The 14,228-nt window shown below is 47.4% G+C and overlaps 1 protein-coding gene and 1 long non-coding RNA gene across 4 annotated transcripts in view; one reads left to right on the top strand and one right to left on the bottom strand.

The window, feature by feature from the left end:
* LOC135904809 (G-protein coupled receptor dmsr-1-like) overlaps nt 1-14,228 on the bottom strand; it is a 1,021,428-nt gene that overhangs the window by 465,946 nt on the left and 541,254 nt on the right. The window lies entirely within an intron of this gene.
* Nucleotides 1-14,228, top strand: part of LOC135904838 (uncharacterized) — a 126,996-nt gene that overhangs the window by 616 nt on the left and 112,152 nt on the right. The window lies entirely within an intron of this gene.

Raw genomic sequence — 14,228 nt, 5'->3', positions numbered from 1 at the left:
CCCCAGAACAAGAATTGGCCTCCCTGGTGCAGTATTCGGCCACAACCTCCCTGATGATATTCACAATTAACCAATGGCACTCAGTCCCCAGCAGCTGCGGAGCACCTGACCAAGGTGGCGGTCAGACCTGTAACGCAGCAGAGGGTGCTAAGAATCTCTGGGTCCAGACAGGCCGCCAATGAAAACTGACCCTTGCAACGTTTAACACCCGAACCCTCTCGAGTGAGGCTAGCTTAGCAGGACTCTTTGAGGAATTATCAGACATTGTTTGGGAAATTATCGGCCTTAGTGAGATTAGAATAACTGCTGAGGCTTATACATTGCTAAATAACGGCCTTGTCCTCTGCTATAGAGGTTTCCCTGATAAGAAGCATTACGGGGTAGGATTCTTAATCCAAAAGGACATAGCGGGCAACATTGACGAATTGTACAGCATGAATGAGAGGGCAGCACTAGTCGTAATCAAGCCCCAAGATCCAGTCACGACGATGAGGAAGTAGATCAGTTTTATGAAGATGTTGAATTAGCGATGAGAAAAGTGCAAAGTCGGTATACAGTAGTAATGCATGACATCAATGCAAAAGTGGGGAAGAAGCAGGCGGGTGAACAGGCAATCGGCAACTACGGTGTTGCAAAAAAGGATAAGCTGAGAATAAGGAACACCCTTTCCATGAAACGTTGCAACAGAAAGTTGAGCTGGGAAAGCCCATATGGTGAAACAAGAAATGAAATTGATTTCATACTTTCCGGCGATCCCAGCATAGTGCAGGATGTTGGTTAGGGTAAAGTGCAGTGATCATAGGTTTGTGAGGGCTGGGAATCACCTCAATTTGAACAGAGAAAGAGTAAAATTGGTCAAGAAAGAACAGGTCATTTTAGAGGCCGTAAAGGTAAAACCAGACTAATTTAGGCTGGTACCTGCAAACAAATATTCAGCCTTAGAAAAGAGATATAATGATGATGACTTAGAGGTAAGGAATTAAACCGCAACGAGGCTGGCTTCAGCGGCAGCAATTGAAGTGGGAGGCAAGGCACCAAGGCAACCAGTAGGCAAGCTCTCCCAAGTAACAAAGGACATAATAAAGAAATGACAAAGAATGAAAGTGTCCAAATCAAGAACTGTCAAAACTGATCAACAAAGCAAAATAAGTGATATTAGAAATTATAACGTGAGAAAGACTGAAGAAGCCGTAAAAAATGGACGCAGCCTGAAATCAGTAAGAAGGAAACTTGGCATAGGAGGAATCAAGATGTATGCACTGAAAGGTAAGCAGGGTAACATCATCAGCAATCTTGAAGATATAATAAAAGCAGCGTAAGAGTTCTATACTGACCTGTACATCACCCAGAGGACTCAGTAATACTCTACTCGAAACAATATTGAACAGTATACAGAAACTCCTCCTATAACTGGAGATGAGGTCAGAAGGGCCTTGCAAGGCATTAAAGGGGGAAAAGCGGCAGGAGAGGATGGAATAACAGTCGATTTAATCAAAGGTGGAGGGCACATCATGTCAGGAAAACTGGAGGCTCTCTATACGAAGTGTCTATCGACAGCAAGGGTCCCAGAAAACCGGAAGAATGAAAAGATTATACTAATCCACAAAATGGGAGACGTTAAAGAATTGAAAAATTATAGACACATTAGCTTACTCCCAGTATTATACAAAATATTTACCAAAATAATCTCCCATAGAATAAGGTACAACATTGGACTTTAGCCAACCAAGGGAACCGGCTGGCTTCAGGAAAGTATACTCTACAATGGATCAGAGCCATGCCATTAATCAGGTTATCGAGAAATCCGCAGAGTACAATAAGCCTCTCTATATGACTTTCATAGATTACGAAAAAGCATTTTATTCAGTAGAGATACCAGCAGTCATAGAGGCATAGCGTAATCAAGGAGTACAGACCGCTTACGTAAATACCCTGGAAAATAGCTACAAAGATTCAAGAGCCACCTTAATTCCACACAAGAAAAGTAGGAAGATACCTATAAAGAAAGGGTTAGACAAGGAGACACAGTCTTTTCAATGCTATTCACTGCGTGCTTGGAAGAAGTATTGAAGCTATTAAACTGGGAAGGTTTAGGAGGAGTAAGGAACGACGGCGAATACCTCAGCAACCTTCGGTTTGCCGATGACATTGTTCTATTCAGCAACACTGCGGACGAGTTACAAAAAACGATTGAGAACATTAACAGGGAGAGTGTAAGAGTGGGGCTGAAGATTATTATGCAGAAGACAAAAATGATGATAAATAACCGGGCAAGGGAACAAGAGTTCAAGATCGCAAGTCAGCCTCTAGAGTCTGTGAAGGAGTACATTCACCTCGGTCAACTAATCACAGGGAACCCTGACCATGAGAAGGAAATTCACAGAAGAATAAAAATGGTTTGGATCGGCATACGGCAGACATCGTGAGCCCCTGACTGGGAGCTTACCGGTATGATTGAAAAGGAAATGATACTATCAATGCATTTCACCGGCACTGAAATATGGCGCAGAGACTTGGAGCCTGACAAAGAAGCTCGAGAACAATTTAAGGACCGCGCAAAGAGCGATGGAACAAAGAATGCTAGGCATAACTTTAAGAGACGGGCAGAGAGCGGTTTAGATCAGAAAGCAAACTGGTATATACGATATTCTAATAGACATTAAGTGACAAAAAACGCACTGGGCAGGTCATGTAATGCGCAGATTAGATAAGGGTTGGACCATTAGGGTGACAGAAATGGGTACCAAGAGAAGGGAAGCGCAGTAGAGGACGGCAGAAGACTAGGTGGTGCGACGAAATTAGGAAATTTGCGGGCGCTACTTGGAATCGGTTGGTGCAGTACAGGGGTAATTGGAGATCGCAGGGAGAGGCCTTCGTCCTGCAGTGGACATGAATAGGCTGCTGGTGATGATGATGATGATTATGATGATGATGAATAAAAAAAGAAAAAAAATGAAGAAATTGTATTTTACAGACGTGAGTTCTCATGACCGTCTTCTCCACCAGCGCAAAGTAAATTTGCGAGTTTAATTCCAGTATCAGCTCTTTATTCCTCCATTGCCACAGTATTATAAACCGCGATTAAGCAGTAGGGATTGAAAAAAAAAGAACTCATAATTCCATTGCCTTGCCGACTGAAGAGGATAGCTGTGCTTCCGTATTTCACCATTTCCAGCTTTCTATACCACGAGTAAATATGCCGACGGGCAGTTGTCTCTTTCAAAACTGCTACTTGTACTTTGCTGGTCATTTCTTTGCCTGCCATTGTATGACCATGCGCTTCGTGAAGCAGCTTATCCTTTCATAGAAGAGGAAAAAAAAACATAAAAAGAAATATTTTGCGATAGAAGCAAAAAAGCTACATTATTGCGTGGTTTGAGAGAGAATGTATGAATGTTTGAGAGAGAATGTACGGAGAGAATGTATATATATGAACGATATATTTACAAGGGAAAGCACACAGCGCTGGATTAATGGTAGGGTTAAAGCATGCACACCAGCTGCACAATCGCACCGTCGTTGTCTTCATCCTCCAAGCACCGACCACAGTATTGCCGCCCGTGACATTACCCGCCAGTGGCCGAAGCACCATCCCGGTGTAATTAGGGCTCGGGTTGAGCGTGATACGGTTTAAGGCGCGAGACATGGACTTTGCCAGTAGTGATTATTGCAGATGCTGACTTAATATTTAGTGGAAATATCTCTTAGGTTACATTAGTGACCTTGCTTGTGAGTGGTAAGGGCCAACATAACAGGACAGAAGTTTTTCGCATAGGCTAATGCGACGTGATGGCAACTACTGTAAGACGAGTGATCCTGGAGAAACGTTGGCCCCCCTCATCGTCGTTGGTCATAAAGACATCTTTGATTAACCTGTGAAGGTAATCAGGGATCACGGGCAACCTGGCAGGCGATGTCAGCATGGGCAAGAGCATCACGAGAACAGGCAGTGGATGCGTGTGCATTTGGATGGAGTGTGGTGTCCATGCGCAATGGTATGTCGTAATAAAACAGTAGGTAATAAGGTGAGCAGCGAGCTGTGTCGTGACGGGAAGTGTTGTAGGCGAAGCTCACAAAAGGCAGGTTGGTGACCAAGCAAGCATATCTGTGAGAGTACCGTTGAGGCGCTCAGTAAGGCTGTTTGTTTGTTTGTAAGCGAGGACTTATGATGTCAAGCGTGTGAAGTGGTCGAAGGGCGAACCTGACTGTGATGACGGCAGTGAAAAATCCGGTGGAGAATCTGTGGTCAGAGCAAGAACCGTGGGGTTGGCCAATGGGGTCAGATGCGCCAGTGATATGCGGTGAGGAAGAACTTGCGCCGAGAAGCCAAAATTGAGGAAGGGAAAAGAGGTTCGGTTGTTTGTAACAGTCACCACCGTATAGAGAAGCACGACGTTGCGTGTCATGGCGATCTCAGGAATAGGGAAGCCAACGTAATCGCCATCGGGTAGGGGTGGAAAGGGTGAAAGGTGGACGCATATTGCGGCTTGCGGTAGCACTCGAAGAAACTCGACGGAGCGTAAGCGGGGTTGGCTGGCATCGACGTTGTCGGAGCACGAAGGGAGTTGTAGTCGGAGAAATCTCGCGGAACAGTCTGTATGAGGGCAGTGTGTGGGGACAGAAAGTCAATTCCCAGGATGAGGTCATGTGGTCACTGTTCTAGGACAGCAAAAAGAGCAGATCTGTGCTGATCAGAATGGTGATGCGTGCAGTGTAGATTACATGCACATCAGGTGTACACCTGTCGGTTGCTCGGAGAGTAGGTGAAGCCGTGGGCATCAGGACTCTCTGGAGGCGGCGGTGGAGGTTAGAGCTCATTGCAGAGATTTGTGAGCCGCTATAAACAAGAGGAGTAACTGCCCCATGATCAGCAGGAACTTCTAGGAGGTTGCATCGTGTATGAGGGTCAATCAGAAGATTTTCAGGCCGGGTCGTAAATGCAGCGTCACCTGCGGGGGCTGCACGGTCTAGGGAGACCGAGTGCGGCCAGGTTGGGCCGAGCTGGTCTGATGGCTGGGGCGATGGCGAGCGGCTGGTGCGGTTTCCTCTAGGAGGACGTTCAGCGCTTGAGGCCTCATGACGGAACGATGGAGGATATGGTTCATGTTCCGAGCGCCACCGATTGTAAAAGTTTGGTCGGTATGACGTAGGCTAGCAGCTGGGGCAATGGCAGGCAATGTGTCTAATCCTAGAGCACATGAAGAAGACGGACCGATCATCAGACACGCGCCATTCGGCTGGATATCGAGAACGTGGCGTGAAGGTCGGGTACGGTGTAGAAGCAGCGATCGCTGGGGAGACCAGGTTGGGAGCAGCTTTGCCGATATGAAAGGGGCGTAAAATGGCCATATTCGCGACCTCTTGGCGAACCACGACCTGAATTAGTGACACAGTAGCCAGGTTGTTTCACACACCGTCATGAGGAGTAAGGGGTGCCATGCTCTCGAGTTCTCGACGAACAATCCTGGTGACGTTTTCTGGAGCTGGCGTTTGACGTACTGTAAGTAAACCTTCGCATGAGGACGTGGAATCCGTATTGGGAAGTCGGTCGAAGTGGACGGTGATACGCTGATTTTTTGCCTCTTCAAAACGACGACAATCTCTTATAACCGGCTCCGCTGTAGAGCCATTCTTACGCAGTAACAGAATGGAGGCGTCACCCGCTATGCCTTTCAGTACGCGTCCGACTGTCCGGTTCAGGCATGTCCTTGTCGACCTAGCGGCACAGAGCCAACACGTCTCGAATGTAAGATATTTACGGCTCTGTGGACGTCTAGGCGCAAATCGCAAGCTCTTTCATTGCCGCTAGTTGTCCAATAGGTTTGCCAAATAGATCGTGTAATTTCTGCGTAAACACTTCCAAGCTAGTCAAATCATAGTGCTGCGTCTCGAACCAGAGTTGTGCAGTGTCCTGCAAATAGAAGATGCCATCCGCAAGCATTACTGGCATGTCCCTCTTGTTGTTGCTGCTGACCCGCTATTACATAGCCATAGACTCACCGAAGTCCACGTGGCCTGTGCTGTTGAATGGCCCGAGTCCCTAGAGTATAAGAGAATGAACGGTGACGGACCTTGTTCACCCTGGGTCGCTTGGTCGGTCATTGCGGTGGCAGCAACGTGTCATCCGTAGCGAAGGTCTAGTTGGCGGTGCTGTAGCGAGCTTATCCCCCACTTCCACCAATGATGTTACGGGGGAATCTATGTACAGAAGTATGTATTTACAAGGGAAGAAGCACAACGCTGCAGCAATGGTAGGGTTAGCGCATGCCCACCAGATAGCCGCACCATCGTCATCGTCCAAGCACCGACCACAGGATCGCCACCTGTGACAATATTTTCGCGATGCAGAACAGGACATCCAGACAACAGACGATAACGAAGAAGTGTTGTCGTTGCTAAGGCGCTTCCGCCGCCTTGTTCTAGTGTCAGCTGGTGCCTTCAATATTCGCTTTGCATAAACAGCATTCGTGGTTGTCTCCTCCTCGCAGCATTTTGGTGGTGGTGCTGGATACAAACACGGAGCTCCGCAGCGGTCGCCGCGTGAGCGATGACACGTTGATGGACAGCCAAAGCACCACAATGGCCGACCACCCCCCTCTGGTGCCACAGACTCTGATCTCCATCCTGTTGTCACAGCCGCGAGACTCAGGGACTTTCAATGGCATCGATGGTACAGATGTTGAAGACTGGATTCTCTGATATGAGTGTGTAAACGAAAATAATCGGTGGGGCCCAATGCTAATGGTAGCGAATGTGATATTCTACCTCCGAGACACAGCGCTAGCCTGCTACGAGACCCACGCGCACGACATAACGAGTTGGGACGTCTGCAAGCAGAAGCTTCTATACCTCTTCAGAAAGCCCTTGGCCGGCAGCTGGCAGCGAAGAAGGAGCTATCGACCCGTGCTCACACGTCAGCAAAATCTTATGTGGCATATATTCAAGATGTCCTCGCGCTCTGCCGTAAAGTTGACAAAGACATGAACGAGACCGACAAGATTGGCAACATTCTGAAGGGCCTAGCAGATGACGCATTTAACCTGCTTATCTGCAAGAACAATGACTCGGTGGATACGATCACCAAAGAGTGCCGAAATTTCGAACTGATAAAGAGTCGCTGCATTACAAAGCAGTTCAACAGGCTACCAAATACAGCTTCAATGTCTTCATGTGAGGAACAGCCACGTGGACTTCCTTTGTCTGGACAAGAAAATTTTACGCGGTTAATTCGTCGCGAGCTCGAAGACATGTCTCCCGCCGCTCCTCGTCACCATTGCCCAGGCAACGCATACAGGCAGTTGTCATACAAGAGACAGCAAATTTAGGTCTACCGTCTCTCTGCCGCATTTGTGATGCCTCTGTCAGTCAAGACCGGCCCCGCCCAAACACTGCTTCCACGTGTCCAGTGGTTCTAACTCGCCATCGTAACCCGGCCACGAATGCAGCTTTTTACGCACAAGACGCGGACGAAGAAGAGGCTGTGACACACGAGCGCAGACTTACAACATTAAATTGTTTCATTTTGAAGCAGGTGACCATATATATATATATATATATATATATATATATATATATATATATATATATATATATATATATACATATATATATATATATATATATATATATATATATATATATATATATATATATATATATATATATATATATATACATATATATATATATATATATATATATATATATATATATATATATATATATATATATATATATATATATATATATATATATACAGCAGAATCTGTGAGACATGACGTGTGCGCCGCCAGCAGAAAATACCTATCTCTACGCAAGAATAGATTCTTGCTGGAAAGGGCGATGGACGGTTTTAACACACCCGTGTCACCTCACCTGTCAATCAATTCCGCTTCGATGATTTCTGGGGTTAACTGATTATGATTTTTGCTGACAATTGAGCATGCACTACATACCGATTTAGACGTGACTGTATTTGTGGCATGTGACCGATTACGTGTGCAATTTCTACAATGGGCATCCAAAAACTCTCCTCTCATTTCTGTCACATTGTAGTGATGCTCCCGTAGCCTGTCTTTAAGGCATCGTCCGCTCTGACCAACATAGTTATACCCACAGTTAAAATGCAGATTATAAACTATTCCTTCTGCACAGTCAACAAAATATGACTGATGTCGCTTATTGCAAGCAGTATCTTTGGGGGCACACAAACTGGTTAATTTGCACAAAGATTGCAGTTCATCGGGAGCTGAAAAAAACCACTTTTAGATTGGTCCACTGGCAACTCCTTTTCAGTCGATGCGATATGCTAGATATGTAATATATGTGATATGAATGTGAAAGCACTTTTTTCCGCTCCCGATAAACTGCAATCTTTGTGCAGATTAACCAGTGCGTGTGCCCCCAAAGAGCCTGCTTGCAAAAAGAGACATCAGTCAAAGTTCCTTGACTGTGCAGAAGGAATAGTTTCTAACTAAATTATGGGGTTTTACGTGCCCAAACCTCTTTCTGATTATGAGGCACGCTGTAGTGGTGGACTCCGGAAATTTTGACCACCTGGGGTTCTTTAACGTGCACCTAAGTCTAAGTACACTGGTGTTTTCGAATTTCACCCCCGTCGAAATGCGGCCGCCGTGGCCGAGATTCGATCCCGCGGCTTCGTGCTCAGCAGCGCAACACCATAGCAAGGAATAGTTTATAACCTGCCTTTGAACTGTGGGTGTAACTATGTTGATCAGAGCGGATGATGTCTTAATGGCAGGCCACGGGAGCATCGCTACAATGTGACAGAAATGAGAATGGGTTTTTCGATGCCCACTGTAGAAATTGTACGCGTTATCAGGCAGACGCCACAAATGCGGTAACGTGTGAACCGGTATATAATGCATGCTCAATTGTCAGCGAAAATCGTAATCAGTTAGACCGAGAAATCATCGAAGCGGAATTGGTTGACAGATATGGTGACACCTGTGTGTCGAAACCATCCATTGCTCTTAGCAGCAAGGAGCTATACTTATTCCTTAGAGATAGGTATTTTCTGCGGCCAGTGCACACGTGAAGTGTCATAGATTCTGCTATATATGTGGTCACTTGCTTCAAAATAAAATAATGTTGTAAGTCTGCGCTCGTGTGTTTCAGCCTCGTCTATGTACGTTTATCCAGACCACCAGGATTGGGACGACGCTCTGGCATATGTCACCTTCGCGTACAATTCATCCCGCCATGACACTGGAGGTTACTCACCGTTTTATCTACTGTTTGGCCGTGATACCGTTTTGACCCTGGACGCTGTACTTCCACAAGTTACACAGTCGCACAGCGCTTATGCCCGCGATGCGATTTCCATGGCAGCACAGGCCCGTAAGATTGCCCGCAATCGCCACACTGATTCCCAGGCTGCCCAGAAGTCGCGTTACGATACGCACCATAGGGACGTACAGTATGTACCTGGCTGCCTCGTGCTCCCGTGGTCACCATCTCGTCGTGTGGTCCTATCGGAAAAACTTCCTCCGCGATATTCAGTTCCCTACCGAATCCTGCGACAGCTTTCGGATTTGACGTACGAGATTGCTCCCGAAGAGCCAGGGCCATCGTCTGTACAGCCAAAAACTGATGTTGCTCAACGCTCCCGTTAAAAGCTCTACGTGCGTGCCTTTGCCGGGCCGTGATCACTTGCGCCGGGTTTGAGCTACCACCTCGGCGGCGTAATGTCGAGATGCAGAACAGGGCGTGCACACAAGAGACGATGACCAAGTTTTGTTGCTGGGAGGGCTTCTGCCGTCATGTTCTAGTGACAGCTGGTGCCTTCAGCATTCGCATTGCATAAACAACATTCGCGCTTGCCTGCGCCTCGCAACAATATTAAACCCAATGTCTTAAAACTCGTAGAAACTAACGTAACCCTTCATTTGCTGTACAACGCAGCGGCCCAGCCCTGTGCGGCCACGTATACGTGCACAGTGGTAGCCTCAAAAAGGTGGCAACTGCTGCCGAATGCTACACAAGCAAATGTTTTATGGCGAGCCAGACACATTTGCTAACACACAAGGTACAGAGGCAAGAAGAAAAAGGGTGGCTATCGTTACGGTTTCGGATACTATCGGGCTTCTATCGAGGCCATCACAAATTATTGCAGCCAATCAAAGCAGAAATTATGCCTTTCAGAAAGTGTTTGCCTTTGTCTGCTTGAGGCATGTTCTAGTCAACCTTGCAGCACAGAGCAAACACCCAATGAATACAAGAGATTTACGGCTCAGTGGAAGTAAATCCATAAATTATCCTAAGTACATGCGGAATGGTGGTGCTGAATACACTGCAATGTGATTATTGTTTGCTCTGTAACCATTCGCAGAGCAGGTGCTTTATCTGCTTCTTTTTTTCTCAAGAGATCGCTGTTTGAGCAGGGATATCATAAACATTTTTTACGGATAAAATAAAAAATGCTTCCATCCTTCAATATTCGTTTCATTGCTAGAGCTGCGTATACAACCTAAAAACAAAACACAAGCTATGAACGTCTACAGGAAATTATTCACGTCCTGCGTTCGCCCCGTTAAGGCTGTTCTACGAACCACATGCATGTTCACTTATACGGAGGTTATACTGCGCTTTGTCACTGTCAGGTGAGCGGATCTGCTGGGACGCTCGCACATGGGACCGCGCTTCCCAACCCCGAACCCCAGGTCAACAAATTTCTGAAGTTTCTTTTCTTTTCTCTGTTTGACACCTTTCACTCCTCTCCATTGGGCAATAACAGGCCACAGACATCCGTCTTGCCTTTCCTCGGAGGCCTGGTGATTAACCCACCTCCGCTGCCCCTTAATTTTTTTCTTCCTTTTTGTTTTGCGTGAATTGGTTGCAGGTCGCCGGGCCGAAGTTGATGCTTGGATGGACTACTCCACGTGAAGGATAGAATTGATCAAAAAGAATTATAATGACATTATCTGGACTTCACTTTCATGCACTCCATGGCAGCTCCTGCTATACCACACTGCAAGCAACGCCGCGTAACATAGCTCGAGAGTGGATAATTTTTAGTGAGTCACAGGACGCTCTGCAATGGCTGAAGTAAACAGCAGCTAGTCGCTCACATTAACTGCTTACCCACAATGGCCTGGAAGACAATCCACAGTTTTGTGCTTCAGGGAATGTCCGCCAATTGTGACACAGCAAGAAATATCAAGCCTGACCATGTGCCCGGAACGGGACACTGTGACTTATCTAAGCTGACCCTGACACCTTTTTTAGAAAGTGACGCTGTAGCGTTTGTGTCAGCCGTTGCATGGCGCCCTTAGCGTGGCGTATAGTGTGATGCAGAGGGGATCTGCGGGCACAGACTATAGGCGACGTTAGCCTACAGGCGGAGTTAATACATGCGGGGTTAGCCTGGCGTACTTAGCCGGCAATGTTTTGACCTCAAGTGTAACTTTCGCGCACCACGCGGCCTATATAGGCATGATCGAAGGCACTTTTATCATATTCGTCCGAATATTGCTTTTCCAAGACATTATTTATTCAAAATTAATTTTTACAGCACATGATATTGGTACTTTGCAGAAGTCACATATAGCGATGTATTTACAATATTTACAAGAGAGGCAATGATGCATAAACAAGATGGCTGTCGAGAGCGATTCCACCTACACACGCTAAATTGTCTTCTGACTGGAGCCACTCTTGGTTGCGCCATAACATGACCCCCTCCTGTAAAGGCGCCGTTTCCCGCTCTAACTATAAGGGAGGTGAAATAGCGGCAAAGTAAGGCTTCAGCCGGAACACATGCGCGACATCCTGGGGACACGTGAGTCCAGCGGAGCAATCTAATAGTTCACATCGTCAAGCTGACGCACTATCTTGTAGGACCCTGTGTAGCGCGGCAGACGCTCTTAAGACAAGCCGACGGGGAGACATGGTGCCCACAGGAGGACAACAGAGCCAGGAGGAAATCGAAAGTCCCGATGTCGGCTGTCGTAGCACATCTTCTGCGCGGCCTGAGACTCAGTGAGCCGGGAGCCTGCAATCTGGCGTGCCGTGTGAGCCCGGATGAAGACGTTTTGTGCATATTCAGTGGGAGTGTTCGTCGAGGAAGGAAGCAGTGTGTCAAAGGGCAAAGAAGGGTGGCGGCCAAACAGAAGGTAAGAGGGTGAAAAACCAGCGGTGTCGTAAAGGAAAGAATTATAGGCGAAGGTCACAAAGGGTAATGCGCAGTCCCAATCACTGTGGTCGTCAGAAACGTACAGAGACAGCATTTCTGTCAACGTGCGATTGAAGCGCTTCGTCAGTCGGGTTTTCTGCGGGTTGAAGGCGGAACAGGAGTGAAGTAGGTCTTTGACTATTCGGGACAAGAAGGTGCGGTTGCTATCAGTGAGGAGCTGCTGGAGTGCACCGTGATGGAGGATTACGTCATGTAAAGGAAATCTGCCACCTCAGTGGCACAGCTCGTGCGCAAAGCTCGCGTGATCGCATACCGGGTCGCGCAATCAGTCGCGACAACGACCCATTTATTGCCAGATTTCGATTTCGGAAAATGTCCGAGCAGATCAAGACCAACGCGAGAGAATGGTTCTGGGGGCGCATCGATGGGGTGAAGGCGTCCAGCAGGCAGCACGGCAGGTACTCTTGCGAGCGCTGACAGAGTGCACAGGCTGCAACGTAGCCGTGCACAAAGTGGTACATGCCTGGCCAGTAGAAGCGGTGCCGTACGCGGTCGTAAGTATGCGAGACGCCGAGGTGGCCTGCAGTAGAGACGCCATGCAACTGCTCAAGAACTGATGTTCGGACATGACGTGGTGCAAAGAGCAAATGTTCTGGTCCTTCAGGGCATAAGCTGCGACGGTAGAGAACGTCGCGGAGCAGGAACATGCGTAGCATGAGCTCCGAATGTCCAGGAGTGAGATGATCGATGAGAACACGTAAACCGTCATCACACCGTTGTTCAGTGCGGATGTCATGGAGATCAGAAATGACCAGGACACAAGAGTCGGTGTCATGTGCATCATATTCAGGGCGGTCGACAGAATGACGAGAGAGGCAGTCGGCGTCCTTGTGCAAACAGCCTGACTTGTATAAACAGCAAATGAATATTCTTGGAGTCATAGAGCCACCTACCCAATCATTCAGAGGGGTCTTTAAGCGAGGAGAGTCAGCACAAGAAGTGGTGATCGGTAACCACAGAAAATGTGCGGCCATACAAGTAAGGGCAGAATTTTTAGACTGCACAAACTAATGCCAGGCACTTGCGTTTGGCAATTCGAAAATTCTTCTCAGCGGGTAATAGAAGGCAGCAGGCGTACGCAATTGCGCGCGTTGCGTTACGCTGCCATTCAACGAGTCGGTGGAAAGCTTGTGCTCGGTGGAACAGGAGTGAAGTAGGCCTTCGACTATTCGGCACAAGAAGGTGCGGCTGCGATCGGTGAGTAGCTGCTGGCGTGCGCCGTGATGGAGGATTACGTCATGCAAAGGAAATCTGCCTCCTCAGTTGCACTGCTTCGTGTGCACTGCGATCTGTGTGAAGTTCAGTGGTGGCAAATGAATCACGATGAGCCAGCAATGAGGGAGACGTGAGCAAGCCTACGAGGGTAGAGAAGGCTGTGGTTTGAGCAAGGCCCCGTGTGAAAGCAACGTACTTCTTAAGTAAGTCACTGAGTGGGCTAGTAGTTTCGGTGAAACTCTTGATAAAACGATGGGAACACGAGCACAGCCCAACACAGCTTCTTACGTCTGCGGTGGAAGAAGAAACATGAAAGTTCTGGACAATGCAAATCTCGTCAAGGTCCGGTTGAACGCCAGCGGCACTGACGAGATGGCTAAGAACGGTAATTTGCCGTAGTCCAAAGTGGCACTTGGATAAGTTCAATTGCTGGTCGGCGCGTCGGAAAACAGCACAAATAGCCGATAGACGAGTTAGATAACTCGTGAAAGTTGGTCAAAACATTATGACATCGTCTAGATAACACAGACATGTGAACCATTTATAGCCGCGAATTACGAAGTCCATCTTTCCTTCGAATGTTACCGGGGAATTACAAAGGCAGAATGGCATAACCTTGAATGGGTAGAGGCTGTCAGGTAGTACGACGGCAGATTTCTCACGGTCTATGTCATCTACCGACATTTGCCGATAGCCTGATCCGAGGTCTATCGATGAAAAGTACTTGGCTCCGTGCAAGCAGTCCCAGGTGTCATCAATACGCGGCAGGGGGTAGACAACTTTGCCTGTGATTTTGTTG

Source organism: Dermacentor albipictus, chromosome 1 (genome assembly GCF_038994185.2).
Source record: "Dermacentor albipictus isolate Rhodes 1998 colony chromosome 1, USDA_Dalb.pri_finalv2, whole genome shotgun sequence".
Lineage (NCBI taxonomy): Eukaryota > Metazoa > Arthropoda > Arachnida > Ixodida > Ixodidae > Dermacentor > Dermacentor albipictus.
The sequence above is the reverse complement of the archived record's forward strand: the minus strand, read 5'-3'. Positions and strand labels throughout refer to the sequence as shown.